Source organism: Scyliorhinus torazame, chromosome 6 (assembly GCF_047496885.1).
Source record: "Scyliorhinus torazame isolate Kashiwa2021f chromosome 6, sScyTor2.1, whole genome shotgun sequence".
NCBI lineage: Eukaryota > Metazoa > Chordata > Chondrichthyes > Carcharhiniformes > Scyliorhinidae > Scyliorhinus > Scyliorhinus torazame.
This window is the reverse complement of record NC_092712.1, coordinates 76155180-76172247: the sequence shown is the minus strand read 5'-3', so window position 1 is coordinate 76172247 and position 17068 is coordinate 76155180.

The following is a 17068-nucleotide window of genomic DNA, read 5'->3' as shown; positions in this document are numbered from 1 at the left end:
CCTCCGACCTGATGAAGGTCCTGTCCTGGGCACTGTACCGTCTGCTCCTGGTGGCGATGGGTTTGCAATCCGGGGTGAGGTTTGAAAACAAGGAAGATGGATCAACCTTAAGGGTCACGAGGCCGCATACAGCGAGGGGGTGTAGGGGTCCGCCAAATTTTAAAGTTAAGCTTTGGAGGTGGCACTGGAAGTCCAGGCCGAGTAACAGGGCAGTGCAGAGGTGGGGGAGGACGTAGAGCCGGAGGTTGCTGAACTCTACGCCTTGGACAGTGAGGGTCACGATGCTGTACCCCCAGATTTCCACAGAATGGGATCCGGAGGCCAGGGAGATATTCTGGGTAAAGGAGTGTACCGCGAGGGAGCAGCGCCTTACCCTAGTGGGGGGGGATGAAGCTTTCCGTGCTTCCGGAGTTAAAAAGGCAGGACGTCTTGTGCCCATCGATTTTCACCATTGTCGTTACGAGGTTGTGAGCCCGGGACTGATCCAAGGTGATCAAGGCGAGCTGCGGCCGATGCTGGGAGGCCCCAGGCTGGTCAGCGGTGGTGACAGGCAATGAACGGCCAGACGAGCTTCACGACGAGCAGGGGTCCTGAGGCGGAGTCCAAAATGGCGCCAAAGATGGCGGTGCCCACGGGGCGTACATGGCGGGTGGCATTAAAGATGGTGGCGCCCATGGGCCGCAGAGAAGTAGATGGCAGCTCCCACGGGCCGCACGTGGCTTGCATGCAGGAAAATGGCGGCGCCCGTGGGTCACACGTGGGGGGTGTAGGGTCGCTGGGCCTAGAAACAGCGGCGACCAACCGGGCCTGGCACACAGCAGTAAAATGTCCTTTCTTTCCGCATCCATTGCAGGTTGCGCTCCGCGCCAGGCAGCGCTGCCGGGGGTGTATGTTGTGCCCGCAGAAGTAGCATTTGGGCCCCCTGGGGTTGACTGGCTGCCGCACGGCGCAGGCTTGCGGTGGGCTGGGGTAGATAGCTGGTGGGGCTCACGATGCCCATGAGGGTGCTGTGCGGTTGGGGGCGTACGACTGGACGTAATGGGAGGCCACTGTTAGCGAGTTCGCGAGCTGCCTGGTTCCCGCAAGATCAAGCGTACCCCCTTCCAATAAGCGCTGGCGGATGCACGCCAACCCCATGCACATAACAAAGGCGTCTCTGATTAAAAGTTGTGTGTGCTGGACTGCTGAAACTGCCTGGCAGTCGCAGTTCCTCCCCAGTATGTGCAGGGCACACCAGAAATCATCTAGGGATTCACCGGGGAGTTGCTGTCTCGTGGACAGCAGGTGCCTGGCGTATAGTTTGTTGACTGGCCGAATGTAATGTCCCTTCAGGCGCTCCATCGTAAGTGGGCGCATCCCAGATGAGAGGAAAAATGTCAGGGCTCACCCGTGAATAAAGGACCTGGAGCTTCTGTGCATCCGAGGGTTCCTCAGCAGATGTTCGGAGGTAGCTTTTGAAGCAGGCTAGCCAGTGGTCAAAAGCGGACGTAGCGTTGGCTGCTTGAGGGCTCAGCTGCAGGCGATCAGGCTTGATGCGAAGTTCCATCATTTTAAAATACCACACAATGTAACAATGGGTTGTTGTTGCCATCCTCCACCACAGAAATGGTAACCGTCCCGAGCAATCAACAGAAAGCTTCAAGATAATATTGACGATGGACATTGTGTATCTTCAATAAGAATACAACTCGAACTGTGAGCCTATTTCACAAAGTCATAATCTGCACTGCTGAAAGATGAATAATATGGTTCAGTAACTGCAATCACACCAAGGCTGAAGGTAACAAATTTGTGGTAGTCTCTTGGGGAGTTATGGGCTCTTGCCCTGGAGAAGGAACATGCTGTAGTAAGTCTGTGTGATAAACATCATGCAATGTCAAGAGTTACCAGTGATGATATATTTCAGCAGTTTGCCAGCTATAATGCCTGCATGATGTGGTAAAGAAAGTTGGTGTTAATTGTTTTCACACAACTCTGCAGTGAAAACAAGACCAGTCATCCTTCAAATTTTAATGTAGCAATGGGTCGACTTGAATTGCAATATACATAACAACCTTAACATACTGGTCAGCAGTGGAGGAGGATCAGCCCCAAATTCTTCAATTCTTATGCCACAAGACTATGTGGCAGTAATATAATCTCATAGTTAAGAATCCCTTAGGTAGCAGTCATCATAACTTGATTGAATTCCGCATTCTATCTAAAGGAGAGAAGTCTGGGTCCAAGACGAGTGTTTTAAACTTAAATAAAGGCAATTATACAAAGGTATGAAGACAGAGCTGGCCAAAGAGAACTAGGAAATTTAAAGGTTAAAGGATGGGTCAGTAAAGGTGCAGTGGAAGACTTTCATGACAACAGTTGATAATACTCAGCAAAGATACATTCCAGTCATAAAAAAAGACTTTGGGAAGGACACACCTGTGGCTAACGAAGGAAGTCAAACATAGTATCAAATTGAAAGAAAATGCATATTTTCTTGCATTCACTATTTTCCAATCTGACAGGACCTTTTCGGAATTTAGGGTATTTGGGGAAATTAAAGCCAATGCGTCTACTATCTCAGCAGATGAAGTCCCATTAGGACCTGGGGACTTGTCAGCCTTTAGTTCTAATCATTTTCTCACCGTCATTTCTGTTTTTAAAAAAAAGTTCTTTCCTCCCTTTCACCTCTTGACTTACAATTATTTGTGTCTTCTACAGTGAAGACAGACACATCCACCATTTCCCGCTATTAATTCTCTAGACTTACTTTCTAGAGGACCGATGCTTATCTTACTCTTTCCCTTTTTAAATACCTGTCAACTCTTCCTGCTGTTGTATTTCCAGCTAGCTTTCTTTCATACTCTAATTTCTCCCTTTTTTGGTCATTCTTTGCTGGTTTTCATATTCTGTCCAATCCTTTGACCTACCTCAGATCTCCACATATGAATAGTATGCTTTTTCTTTCAATTTGATACTATGTTTGACTTCCTTAGCCACAAATGGTGCGTCCTTCGCAAAGTCTTTTCTTCTGACTGGAATGTATCTTTGCTGAGTATTATGAACAGTGACTAATGGTGTGGATAGAGGGGAACCTGTAGATGTGGAGTGCTTGGATTTCCAGAAGGCATTTGACAAGGTGCCACAAGAAAGGTCACGACACAAAACAATAGCTAATGTAGGAGGTAATATATTAGCATGGACAGAGGATTGGTTAGCTGTGGGAAATTGAGAGTATGGATAAAGGAGTCATTTTCTGGTTGGCAAGGTGTGACCAGTGGAATGGAAGAAGGATCAATTATTTATATTAATGACTTGGATGAAAGGACAATGCATGGTTGCTAAATTTGCGATGACACAAAGTAGAAAAGTAAGTTGTGAAGAGAACACAAAATCTGCAAATGAATTAAGAGAAGTTAACTGAATGGGCAAATTGGCAGATGAAGTGGGAAAATATGAACTTATGCACTTTGGCAGGAAGCAGATTATTTAAATGATAATTTAATTACCGAACTCTTGAGGTACAGACTAATTTGGGTATCCTGCCACTCGAATCACAAAAATGTTAGCATGCAGGTACAGCAAGTGATAAGGAAGGCAATTGTTGTTTATTGCAAGGGGAATGGAATATAAAGGTAGGGACGATTTGCTACAAAGCTTTGGTAAGGCCACCTCTGGAGTATAATTTTGGTCTCCTAATTTAAGAAAGGATACAATTGCATTAGAAGCGGTCCATAGAAGGCTCACTCGACTGATTAAGAACGTAGCAACAGGAGTAGGCCATTTAGTCCTTTAAGCCTGTCCCATCATTCAATAAGATCATGGCCACTCTGTGACCTAACTCCATATCCTGCCTTTCGCCCTTATCCTTTAATATCTTTGCTTAACAAACATCTATCTCAGATTTAAAGTTAACTGATCTAGTGTAAACTACTGTTTGTGGGAGAGTTCCCAACCTATATCACGCTTTGAGTGATGTTCTTCCTAACATCTCTCCTGAATGGTCTCATCCTAAACTTTAGACAATGTCCCCTGGTTTTAGAATCTTCAACCAGTAGAAATAGTTTATCTTTATCTACCCTGTGCCATCATCCGAGTCATAGTGTGAATGATTGAAGCCCCAGATCCCTGTGATACACTATTAGTCACCTCCTGCTAATTGAGTATTAACTCACTATCCCACTGTCACCTGCCACTCAACCGATTTCCTAACCAAGTCAATAATTTGCACTCAACTCCGTGGCCTTCCACCGTAGTTAACAGCCTCTTATGTGGGACTTTATCAAATGCCTTCTGGAAGTCCATAAAAATGACATCCATAGACATTTCCCTGTCCACTAATGAAAATGAAAAATGAAAATCGCTTATTGTCACAAGTAGGCTTCAATTAAGTTACTGTGAAAAGCCCCTAGTCGCCACATTCCGGCCTGTTTGGGGAGGCTAGTACAGGAATTGAACCGTGCTGCTGGCCTGCCTTGGTCTGCTTTAAAAGCCAGCGATTTAGCCCAGTGTGCTAAACCAGCCTAGCCTTAACGACCTTAGCCACCTCTTCAAAATTTTAAAAATAAGATTAATCAGGCATGACTTTCCCTTCACGAATCCATACTGGCTCTCCCCGATCGACCAAAACTTTTCAAGGTGTTGTTACCTCATCCCTGATCATAGACTCCAACAATTCCCCCACCACAGATGTTCGGCTAACTGGACTGCAGTTCCCTGGTTTCCCCCTTCTTAAAAAGTGGAGTGACGTGCAGTTTTCCAATCCAGAGGGACTACTCCTGAATTTAGGGAACTCTGGAAAATTATATTTAGGGCTTCTACTTCCTTAAACCCCTCAGATGGAAACCGTCATGTCCTGGAGATTTGTCACTCTTTAGTTCCATTAATTTCCTAATGAGTGATGCTGTACTTATGTTAATTGTATTAAGTCCCTGTAATCTATTGACAATTAATTTTTTGAGGACTTCCGGAAAGTTAAATACAGAATCACACATTGCAAAAGAGGCCCTTCAGCCCATCGAGTCTGCACCGATGCATGAAAAACACCTGTCCTGCCTAATCCCATTTGCCAGCACTTGGCCCAGAGCCTTGAATGTTATGATGTGCCAAGTGCTCATCCAGGTACTTTTTAAGAGGCAACCCGCCTCTACCATCTCCCAGGAAGTGCATTCCAGACCGTCACCACCCTCTGGGTAAATAGGTTTTTCCTCAAATCCCCCTAAGCCTCCTGCCCCTCACCTTGACCTTGTGTCCCCTTGTAACTGACCCTTCAACTAATGGGAACAGCTGCTTCCTATCCACTGTGTCCATGGCCCTCAATCTTGTACACCTTGATCAGGTCACCCCTCAGTCTTCTCTGCTCCAGCGAAAACAATCCATCTTATCCAACCTCTCTTCATAATTTAAATGTTCCATCCCAGACAACATCCAAGGAAACGCCTCTGACCTGCTCCAGTGCAATCATGGGCGGGATTCTCCCCTACCCGGCGGGGCAGGGGATCCCGACGGGATGGAGTGGCGAGAACCACACTGTCGTCAGGCCGCCCCAAAGGTGCGGATTTCTCCGCATCTTTAGGGGCCAAACTCTCACCTTGAGGGGCTAGGCCCGCGCCGGAGTGGTTGGCGCGCCACAGGCCAGCGGGAAAGGCCTTTGGTGCCACGCCAGCCAGGGCCGAAGGGACTTTGCCAGCCGGCGGAAGTCCGCGCATGCGTGGGAGCGCCAGTGGCTGCTGACGTCATCCCCGCGCATGCGCGGGGGGGGGGGGGTCACTTCCGCATCGGCCATTGTGGAGGCTATGGCCGAGACGGAAGGAAAAGAGTGCCCCCACGGCACAGGCCCACCCGCGGATCGGTAGAGGCCCCGATCGCGGGCCAGGCCACCGTGGGGGTACCCCCCGGGGCCAGATCACCCCTCGCCCTTCCCAGGATCTCGGAGCCCGCCCGCGCCGCCAGTCCCGCCGCTAAGGTAGGGGGTATGATTCACGCCGGCGGGACTGGCATGACAGCAGCGGGACTTTGGCCCATCGCGGGCTGGAGAAGAATCGCTGGGTATGGCCCGGCCGACTGGCGTGGCACGATTCCCGCCCCCGCCGAATTTTCGATGCCGGAGAATTTGGCGGAGGCGGGATTCTTGGTGGTTGTCGGGGGCGGGATTCACACCACCCCCCCCCCCCCCCCCCCCTCGGCGATTCTGCGACCCGGCGGGGGGGGGCGGAGAATCCCGCCCATTATCTTTCCTATAATGTGGTGACCAGAACGGCGCACAGTACTCCAGCTGTGGTCTCACCAAAGTTCTATACAACTCCAAGATGATCTCCCTGCTTTTGTAATCCATGCCTCGATTGAGAAATGCCTTTTTCACCACCCTATTAACCTGCTCTTCTGCCTTCAGAGATCTAAGGACAAACACTCCCAAGGTCTCTTTACCCTCAGAACTTTCCAGTGTCAGGCCATTCATTGAATATTTCCTTGCCACATTACTCCTTCAAAGTGTAACACGTCACACCTTTCATGGTTAAATTCCATCTGCCACTTTTCTGCTCATTTGACCATCCTGTCTATATCTTCCTGTAACCCAAGACACTCAACCTCACTGTTAACAACCCGTGTCATCCACAAACATACTGATCCTACCCCCCACATAGTCACCCAAGTGGTTTATATAAATGACAAACAACAGGCAACACAACGCAGATCCCGGCGGTACGCCACTACACACTGGCTTCCAGTCACTAAAGCAGCCGTCGGTCATCAGCCTGTCTCCTACAGCTCAGCCAATTTTGAATCCACCTCATCAATTTACCCTGTATCTCATGTATATTTGCCTTTTTGTTTTATAAGTCTCCCATGTGGGACCTTGTCAAAGGCTTTCCTTAAATCCCTGTAAACTACATCAACTGCACTACCCTCATGTACACAGCTGGTCACATGCTCAAAAAATTCAATCAAATTTGTTACGCATGACCTCCCTCTGACATAGCTATGCTGACTATTCCTAATCAAACCATGCCTCTCCAAGGTTCTCTCCTTCAGAATTTTTAAAATAGTATCCCTACCACTGATGTGAGACTCACTGCTCTGTAGATCCCTGGTTTATCTCTACAACCTTTCTTAAATAGTGGGACCACATTAGCTGTGTCATGAGAATGTTGCTATAAAAAATGTTTGGCTGCTCATATTACTGCAGTGATGTCAGAGTGTGGGTGGAGCTGGGCTGTCAGCTTTTTACTTTCGTTTTAGGCTGTTTGCTGCAGGGTGTGTTTTAGTTTCGTTTTCAGTGTTGGAGCTGAAGCCAGACAAAGCAGGTGCACTGTTGATCTCTCTGCCATGAAAAGGCTATCTCTTGATCATTTGGTGAATTCAGAATTATAAATGTTCTCAGTAGTGAATGTAAACCGAATATACTTCTGTTAAAAGGTGTTTCTTCTGTCTTCTGGATGTTGTTTGGGAAGTTATTAAGGATTACTTAGTGTTGTATTCTCTGGGGGTTGTATTTGAATTGATGGTTACTAAGATGTTCACTGTATGTTTTAAAAAGCTTAACTTGAGCTCATAGAATAAGCATTGTTTTGCTTTAAAAATTACTTTTCCATTTCTGCTGTACCACAACTGTAGAGTGGGCTGTGTGCTTCCCATACCACAATCTATTAAAGGCTGTAGGCCAGGTGAACTCCATGATACACTTTGGGGTTTTCTAAACCCTGGCCCATAACAAATTGGGGGCTCATCCGGGATAAAAGTCTATCTATTAGATTGGCTTAGTGAACTTAAAGACCGTGAGGGGTGAGCATGTTGTGGTTGCTTTTAAGGTGTGGTGTTTCAGTTTAAGTAGGGAGTGTGTTGTGGACAATGACTCTTTCAGAGGCTCAGAAGATTTTGGGGGTGGAGACGGTCACACACAGTACCGTATGGACAGAGACTAAAAGCAGACTATTAGATTTGGCAAAAACATTGCAGTTAACATTACCTGACAAAATGTGAAAAGATGAGGTAATTATGGCGGTGGCTAAGCATTTAAAGTTGCCTGAGATACAGTTTGACTCAATGGAAATGGCAAAAATTCAGTTACAACTTAAGCAAATGGAACATGAGAAAGAATTAAAGCAGCTTGAATATGCAATGAGAAAAAAAGAGAAAGGGAGATACAGATCGGGGAAAAAGAATAGGAGAGAGAAGAAAGAAACAATAGCCCTAACAGAACAAAAAGAGATAGAGAGGAAGGGGAAAAAAGAGAGAGTTTGAACTTCAGAAAATGGCTATGAAACATAACTGTCAGTTAAAATTGGCAGACGCAAAGGGATACGTACAGTTGGAGGTTAGTGATAAGGATAGTGAGAAAGAGCGTTATAGATGAAGGCTTGGTGGGGATCTATTTAAATATGTCCAAGCATTGCCAAGGTTTGATGAGAAGGAGGTAGAAGTCTTTTTCATTTCATTTGAGAAGGTAGCTAGACAAATGAAATGGCCACAGGACATGTGGGTAATACTGATTCAAACAAAGCTGGTAGGTAGGGTTAGTGAAGTGTTTGCATCACTACCGGAGGAGGTTTCTGGGACGTAAGAGGTGGTGAAAAAATCCATCTTAGGTGCTTATGAACTAGTGCCTGAAGCCGACAGACAAATGTTTAGAAATTTAAGGAAAGAATTTGGTCAAACATACATGGAGTTTGAAAGGCTCAGAGTAATTTTGATAGGTGGATAAGGGCTTTGAAAATAGACCAAACGTATGAAGCTCTCAGAGACATTATGCTTTTGGAGGAGTTTAAAAATTCAATTCCTGATGTAGTGAGAACTCATGTGGAAGAGTAGAGTGTTAAAACTGCGAGGTTAGCAGCAGAAATGGCAGATGATTATGAATTAGTTCATAAATCAAAGCTTGGTTTCCAACATCAGTTTCAGCCTGTGAGGGATAGAAATTGGGGACATGAGAAATAATCAAGTGGTGTTCTGATGGGAGATAATAAGGAGAGTGTACCTCAGATTAAAAAGGAAATCCAGGAGGGTGGAAAAGAAATGAAAAGTTTTAAATGTTTTCACTGTAATAAACTAGGCCATGTAAATTCAGTGTTGGTGGTTGAAGAAAAGCACTGGGAAGGCTGATGTGGTAAAACAGGATAAGACAGTGGGGTTTGTTAAAGTGGTAAAGGAAAGCCCAAGTGAAGCGAAGGAGGTGGAAAAGATTGTACAGCCTGATCAAGAGGTGATTGATAAGAAGGTGCCAGATCTCTTTAAAGAATTTACTTGTGTGGGCAAAGTTTACTCATGTGTATCCGGAGGAGTAGGTAAGAAGTCACAATTTTAAGAGATACGGGAGCTAGTCAATCTTTAATGGTAAGAGATAAGGAGTTATGGAGTTTGGGAAGAATGTTGCCAGAAAAGGTGGTAACATGTGGAATTCAGGGTGAGAGGATTAGTGTTCAATTGTATAAGGTAAGGTTGGAAAATCCAGTGAAGAGTGGTGAAGTGGTAGTAGGAGTAACAGAGAAACTATCTTGTCCAGGAATACAGTTTATCTTGGGTAATGATATAGCTGGATCACAGGTGGGAGTGATGCCTACTGTGGTTGATAAGCCAGTGGAAAATCAGACAACTGAAGTGTTGAATGACGAATATCCTGGGATTTTTCCGGATTGTGTAGTAACAAGGTCGCAAAGTCACAGGTTAAGACAAGAGGAGAAATCAAAGAGTGAAGATGACGTTGAAGTGCAATTATCAGAAACGATTTTTGACCAGATGGTTGAAAAAGAACAAGAACAGGTGGAGGATGAGGCGGATATTTTTAGCTCAGGAAAATTGGCGGAGTTAGAACAGAAAGATGTAGAAATAAAACGGATGTATCAGAAAGCATACATGGAAGAGGAATCTGAGTGTATACCAGAGTGTTATTACCGTAAAAGTAATGTCTTGATGAGAAAATGGAGACCTTTACATATGCAGGCGGATGAAAAGTGGGCAGAAGTTCAACAAGTAGTATTGCCGGTAGGGTATAGAAAGAAGGTGTTGTGAGTTGCACACGAGGTACCAGTGGGAGGTCATTTGTGAATGAAGAAAACTCAAGCTAAAATACAAAAACATTTTTATTGGTCTGGACTACATAAAGATGCAGTTAAATTTTGTCAATCATGTCACACATGTCAAGTTATAGGGAAACCTCAAGCAGTGATAAAACCAGCGCCCTTAATACCCATTCCAGCATTTGAGGAACCTTTTACAAGGGTCCGAAATTGATTGCGTAGGACCGCTTCCAAGAACAGAAAGTGGGAATCAATATCTTTTGACTATAATGGATGTGTCTACTCAGTTTCCAGAGGCCATTCCAGTACGTCATGTTACAGCTAAAAAGATTGTGCAGGAGTTACTTAAATTCTTTACTAGATATGGATTACCCACAGAAATACAATCGGATCAAGGATCAAATTTTACCTCAAGGTTATTCAAAGAAGTTATGGATAGCTTAGGAATAAAACAATTTAAATCAACTGCATACCATCTAGAATCACAGGGAGCGTTAGAAAGGTGGCATCAGACATTAAAGACAATGCTGAGGGCTTATTGTCATGATTATCCAGACGATTGGGATAAAGGAATTCCATTCGTACTATTTGCAATTAGGGATGCACCTAATGAGTCAACCAAATTTAGTCCTTTTGAACTAATTTTTGGTCATGAGGTAAGAGGACCACTTAAATTGATTAAGGAAAAATTGGTGAGTGAGAAATCAGAAATTACATTATTGGATTAAGTGTCAAATTTTAGGGAACGATTAAATAGAGGTGAATTGGCTAGACAACATTTAAAAGTTGCACAAAATGTGATGAAACGGGTAGCGGACAAGAAATCCAAAGTTCGTAGTTTTGCCTGTGGAGATAACGTTTGTGTTGTTACCAGTGGTCGGTGAACCTTTAAAAGTAAGGTTTTGTGGACCTTATCAGATCGAGAGGAAATTAAGTGAGGTGAATTATGTGGTAAAAACACCAGATAGAAGGAAGACTCACCGAGTGTGTCATGTGAATATGCATAAAAGGTACTTTGAAGGGGAAGGAGAGAAAAAGGAGGTTTTAATGATTCTAACTCAAAGTGACGAACCAAATCCAGATGACTGTGAATTTTACATACCTCAAATTAAATTGGAAAACGAGAATGTTCTTAAAAATTGGGATAAATTGTTCAGTTACCTCCCAGAGGAAAAACAGACTGACCTGAAAGAGTTATTGATATCATGTGGGCAAGTTTGTGGAGATAAATCGGGAAGTACTAAAATGGCTGTACATGATGTAGATGTGGGAAAGGCTGTTCCGATCAAACAACATCCATATAGACTTAACCCTTTAAAATTGGCACAAGTTGACTAAGAGATCGAGAGTATGCTTAAAAATGGCATAATTGAAGTGGGTTGCAGCCAATGGAGCTCATCAATCGTGATGGTACCAAAACCAGACAGTACCCAACGGTTGTGTGTGGACTATCGAAAGGTTAATGCAGTTACAAGAATGGACTCTTATCCTATCCCACGTTTGGAGGATTCCATTGAGAAAGTGGGACAATCAGCTGGATTTACTAAAAGGTTACTGGCAGGTATCTTTATCCGAAAGGGCGAAGGAGATTTCAGCTTTTGTGACTCCAGGTGGTATATACCAATTCAAAGTTATGCCATTTGGCATGAAAAATGCACCAGCCACATTTCAACGGTTAACTAACAAATTGTTTCAGGATTACCCAATTGTGCGGTATACATCGACGATCTAGTAATTTTCAGCAAGACACGGACAGAACATTTGAAACATCTGATGGAGTTATTCGATCGACTTCAGGGGGTGGGTTTGGTGATAAACCTAGCCAAAAGTGGATTTGGAAAAGTCCAAGACATTTTCCTTGAGGAGTTTCCGATACCCTCAAGACGAAGGGAAATAATGCGATTTCTTGGCATGAGTGGATTTAATCGAACATTTGTGCAAAGGTTTTGTAGCGTGATTGCTCCACTGATGGGCATGCTGAAGAAAAGTCGAAAATTTCAGTGGACAGCGGACTTTCAACAGGTATTTGACAGCCTGAAAGCGGTGATAACCAATGCTCCTGTGTTGGAGAATTACAAGGGACTCTGCGATCAGATTGAACTAAAGTATCTGACTTTATAGAGAAATGCCGAGGCGTAGAGAAATGGGCGGATCGTGCAGAGACCTCCTTGTTCAAAGAGACTGTCAATCAGGAAGAATTTCAGTTGGAAGAAGAAAATGGACTATATTATTGTACCTTTTTGTTTGTGTTGTTTTTTGAAATGAAAATAATATTTACTGTGTGCATTTCTTAAAGGATAGTGAAAAGGTGAAAAATGAAACCATCTTGAAGTTGATGGGTTCTTTTTTCTTGGGGGGAGGTGTCATGAGAATGTCGCTTTAAGAAATGTTTGGCTGCTCACATTACTGCAGTGATGTCAGAGTGTGGGTGGAGCTGGGCTATGTCAGCTTTTTACTTTCGTTTTAGGCTGTTTGCTGCAGGGTGTGTTTTAGTTTCGTTTTCAGTGTTGGAGCTGAAGCCAGACAGAGCAGGTGCACTGTTGATCTCTCTGCCATGAAAAGACTATCTCTTGATTATTTGGTGAATTCAGAATTATAAATGATTTCAGTAGTGAATGTAAACCTAATGTGCTTCTGTTAAAAGGTGTTTCTTCTGTCTTCGGGATGTTGTTTGGGAAGTTATTAAGGATTACATAGTGTTGTATTCTCTGGGGGTTGTATTTGAGTTGATGGTTGCTAAGATATTCACTGTATGTCTTAAAAAGCTTAACTTGAGCTCATAGAATAAGCATTGTTTTGCTTTAAAAAATACTTTTCCATTTATGCTGTACCACAACTGTAGAGTGGGCTGTGTGCTCCCCATACCACAATCTATTAAACGTTGTGGGTCAGGTGAACTCCCATGATACACTTTGGGGTTCTCTAAACCGTGGCCCATAACAGCTGTTCTCCAGATCTCTGACAGCTCTCCCGAGGCCAGAGAGGAATTAAAGAATTGGCTCAGAGCCACTGCAATCTCCTACCTCCCTCCCAAAGCGACCTGGGACACAATTCATCCGGACCTGGGTATTTGTCCAGTGTTAAGCCTGCCAACACTTCCAATACCTTGTCACTCCCTATGACAATTTGCTCAAGAACCTCATTTCTGATTTCAAAAAACAGGTTAAAGGAATATGGGGAACATAGAACATAGAACAATACAGCGCAGTACAGGCCCTTCGGCCCACGATGTTGCACCGAAACAAAAGCCATCTAACCTACACTATGCCATTATCATCCATATGTTTATCTAATAAACTTTTAAATGCCCTCAATGTTGGCGAGTTCACTACTGTAGCAGGTAGGGCATTCCATGGCCTCACTACTCTTTGCGTAAAGAACCTACCTCTGACCTCTGTCCTATATCTATTACCCCTCAGTTTAAAGGTATGTCCCCTCGTGCCAGCCATATCCATCCGCGGGAGAAGGCTCTCACTGTCCACCCTATCCAACCCCCTGATCATTTTGTATGCCTCTATTAAGTCTCCTCTTAACCTTCTTCTCTCCAACGAAAACAACCTCAAGTCCATCAGCCTTTCCTCATAAGATTTTCCCTCCATACCAGGCAACATCGTGGTAAATCTCCTCTGCTCCCGCTCCAAAGCCTCCACGTCCTTCCTATAATGCGGTGACCAGAACTGTACGCAATACTCCAAATGCGGCCGTACCAGAGTTCTGTACAGCTGCAACATGACCTCCCGACTCCGGAACTCAATCCCTCTACCAATAAAGGCCAACACTCCGTAGTGGGGACGTGGATTTGAGACAGATTGAGGTCAGCCATGATCTGATTGAATGGTGGAACAGGCTCGAAAGGCTGAACTGCCTATTTCTGCCCCTAATTCCTATGTTCCTCAGTCTCTCTCCCAGAGTTCTATATCTGCCTCCTCATTCTCTTGGGTGAAGACAGAAATGAAGTAATAATAATCTTTATTATTATTGACACAAGTAGGCTTACATTAACACTGCATTGAAGTTACTGTGAAAATCCCCTATTCGTTCAACATCCTATCGATATTCTCTGGCTTCACCCAGATTTCCCCGTTGGTCCCTACTCTTTCCTTGGTTAGCCGCTTCCCATTGATATATTTAGAGAATATCTTCGGATTTTCCCTATTTTTACCAGCCAGTGCTTTCTCATATCCTCGCTTTACTCCTAATTGCTTTCTTAAACTCCACCTTGCATTTTCTGTACTCCACTATCACTCCTGTCTCCGCTGATTTGCTCCCCTTGTACTTGCTAAAGGCCTCTTTTCCTTCTCATCATACGTCTCTGGTCATCCATGGTTCACTGGGTTTGTTACTCCTTCCTATTACTCTAGAGGGCATATGTTGGGCCTGAAAACTCCCACTTCTTTTTTGAATGTCCTCCACTGCTCTTCTGTAGATTTCTCCGTAAGTAACTCTTTCTAGTCTACCTTAGCCAGATCCTGCCTTATTTTGCTCAACTCCGCTCACCCCCAACCCACAAACTTTTCTTGCAACGTGTCAATTTCTTTGTCCATAACAAACTTAAATTGTACCATGTCATGATCACTATCACCAAAATGCTCCCCGACCAGCACATCAGCTACCTGTCTGCCTTCATTCCCCAGAATTAAGTCCAGCACTGTTCCAGGGGGTAGCAGATGAATGTTGGAGGTGTGGGCGGGGGCCAGTGAACCAAGTGGCTTTTTCGGACCTTATTCCCCGTTCGTAGGGTGGATGTTTGGATGCAAAAAATTGCAGGAACTATTGAAGAAAGCGAGACTCCACTGGTGTGGTTGGTGGATGGATCCATGGACCAGAAGTGTGTCAAAAAGAGGGACGCTGTTGGAGCATAAGAATCTTCGTGCGGCCCAGGTAAGATGGCGGAAGGTAAAGGGCTGCCCTGCCTGCCCAGTGGTCAATGAGACGTTCTGCCAGCAGAGGGGGGAAGCCCAGGAGGACCTAGCCAGGGCAGTAGAGCCACTGAAAGCAGGAATTGACCACGTGGAACCGAGGATGGAGCCCCAGGGTCGGGCGATTTGGAGAGTGGAGGACACGTGGAGGAGCACAAGGAGCAGCTCGCCTCGGTGCCGAGATGGGTGTGATGCGGGAGACCCAAAAGCATTGAAGGAAAAGGTGGAGCACCTGGTGAACCGCTCCAGGAGACAAAACCTGCGGATCATGGGGATGCCTGAAGGCATCGAGGGAGCAGACGCCAGCACGTATGTGGCTAAGATGCTGGAAAAGTTGATGGTGGAGGCGGCCTTTGCCCGGCCCAGGATAAGGAGGTCGCAGGCGGCTGAGCCACCGAGGGTGATGGTGATGCGGTTTCCATTAAAAGGAAAAGATTTTAAGATGGCCGAAGTAAATGAGAAGGTGTACCAAAGGGAACAAGCTGCAGGTGTACCAGGGCCTGGGCGCAGAACTGGCAAAGAGGGGGGCTGAGTTTAACCAGGTCAAGGCTGCCCTCTTTAAGAAGGGGTTGAAGTATGGGATGTTGTACCCGACCCGTCTCCGGGTGACCTTCCACAACCTAGAACATTATTTTGGAACGGCAGAGGAGGCAATGCTATTTTTGAGGGACAATGGACTGGCAGGAGGAGCACCCTGAACTTTCGAGGAGGTGTGAGATGTTTGTTTTTCTTGTCTTCGCTTTTGATGGTTGTTGGTGAACATTTCTCCTTTGAGATGTTTCGTGGGGCTTGGTGGCGGGGCACTTGGGGAGCGTCGAGGGTGAGAGCACCTTATTTTCGGTTTCTTTGTTCCATGGGGGAGTGCGAATGGTGGGGGGAGGGAGGAGGAGATAGGAGGCTGAGAGGCCTTGAGCAAGGGCTGCCAGGCTAGCTAGCTACGGGAGTGCAGTGGGAGGTGGGGTGGTCAAGTGGTTTGGTGCAGGGGAGGGGGATGGAGTTGCTCTTTTGTTTTTGGGGGGGGGGGGGGCTGCTGACAAATGTGTGGCTGTTGTAGCGCAGCAAGAAAGAGTGGTGGTGGTGGGCATCGAGGGCTGGCCTGGAGGGTCATGTGACACTGGCTGGCCTAAAATGGGATATGGCTGATCGGCAAGGGGGGGGTTGGTGCCCCGCAACCAGGCTGGTCACGTGCAATGTGAGAGGACTGAATGGGCCAGTCACATGGTCATGCGCATCTGAGGAGTTTGAAGGCGGACGTGGCTTTGTTACAAGAGAAGCATTTAAAGATTAAGGGTCAGACAAGGTTGAGGAAAGGTTGGGTAGGGGCAGGTCTTCCATTCAGGACTGGACATGAAGATGAGGGTGTGGTGGTGCTGTTAAACAAGCGGGTGGAGTTCGAGGTGGGGAACATTTTGGCAGGTCCGGGGGGAATGTCTGTGATGGTGAGTGGGAAGCTGGAGGGGATGCCGTGGTTTTGGTGAACGTTTATGTCCCAAACTGGAAGTTTAAGAGAAAGGTGCTGGGGAAGATCCCAGATCTGGATATGCATCAGTTGATCATGGGGGGGGGGGAAAGAGACAAATGAGATTTTAAGACAGTAATTGAGCCAGATTTAGACCAGTAGAACCCAAGGTCGGGGAGGGTGTCCGCAGTGGCGAAGGAGCTGAAAGGGTTTACGGAGCACATTTGGGGTGTGGGGGGGGGTGGCGTGGAGGTTTGGGAAGCCGAGGGCGAAGGAGTTTTTATACTTTTCTCATGAGCACCGGGTGTACTTCCAGATTGATTTGTTTGTCGTTGCTGGCGGGCTGGGGTTGATTCAGGGTACTCGCCGATTGTGGTTTCAGGCCACGCGCTGCAATGAGTGGATTTGCGAATGGAGCAATGTGGGTGGGGGCCCCAGCGCTCGCAGTGGAGGCTGGACGTGGGGTTGTTTGCAGGTTAGGTGGTGTGTGAGCAGGTGAGGGCTGCTATCTGGGGGTATGTGTAACTTAACGATACGGGGGAGGTCACAGCCACTTTGCGATGGGAGGCACTCAAGACAGTGATTGGAGGGGTGGGGTCATTTCGATCCGGGTACACAGGAAAAAGGAGGTATGAACGGAGATGGCAAGACTGGTGGATGAGATTTTGAGGGTGGGCAGGAGGTATTCGGAGACCCGA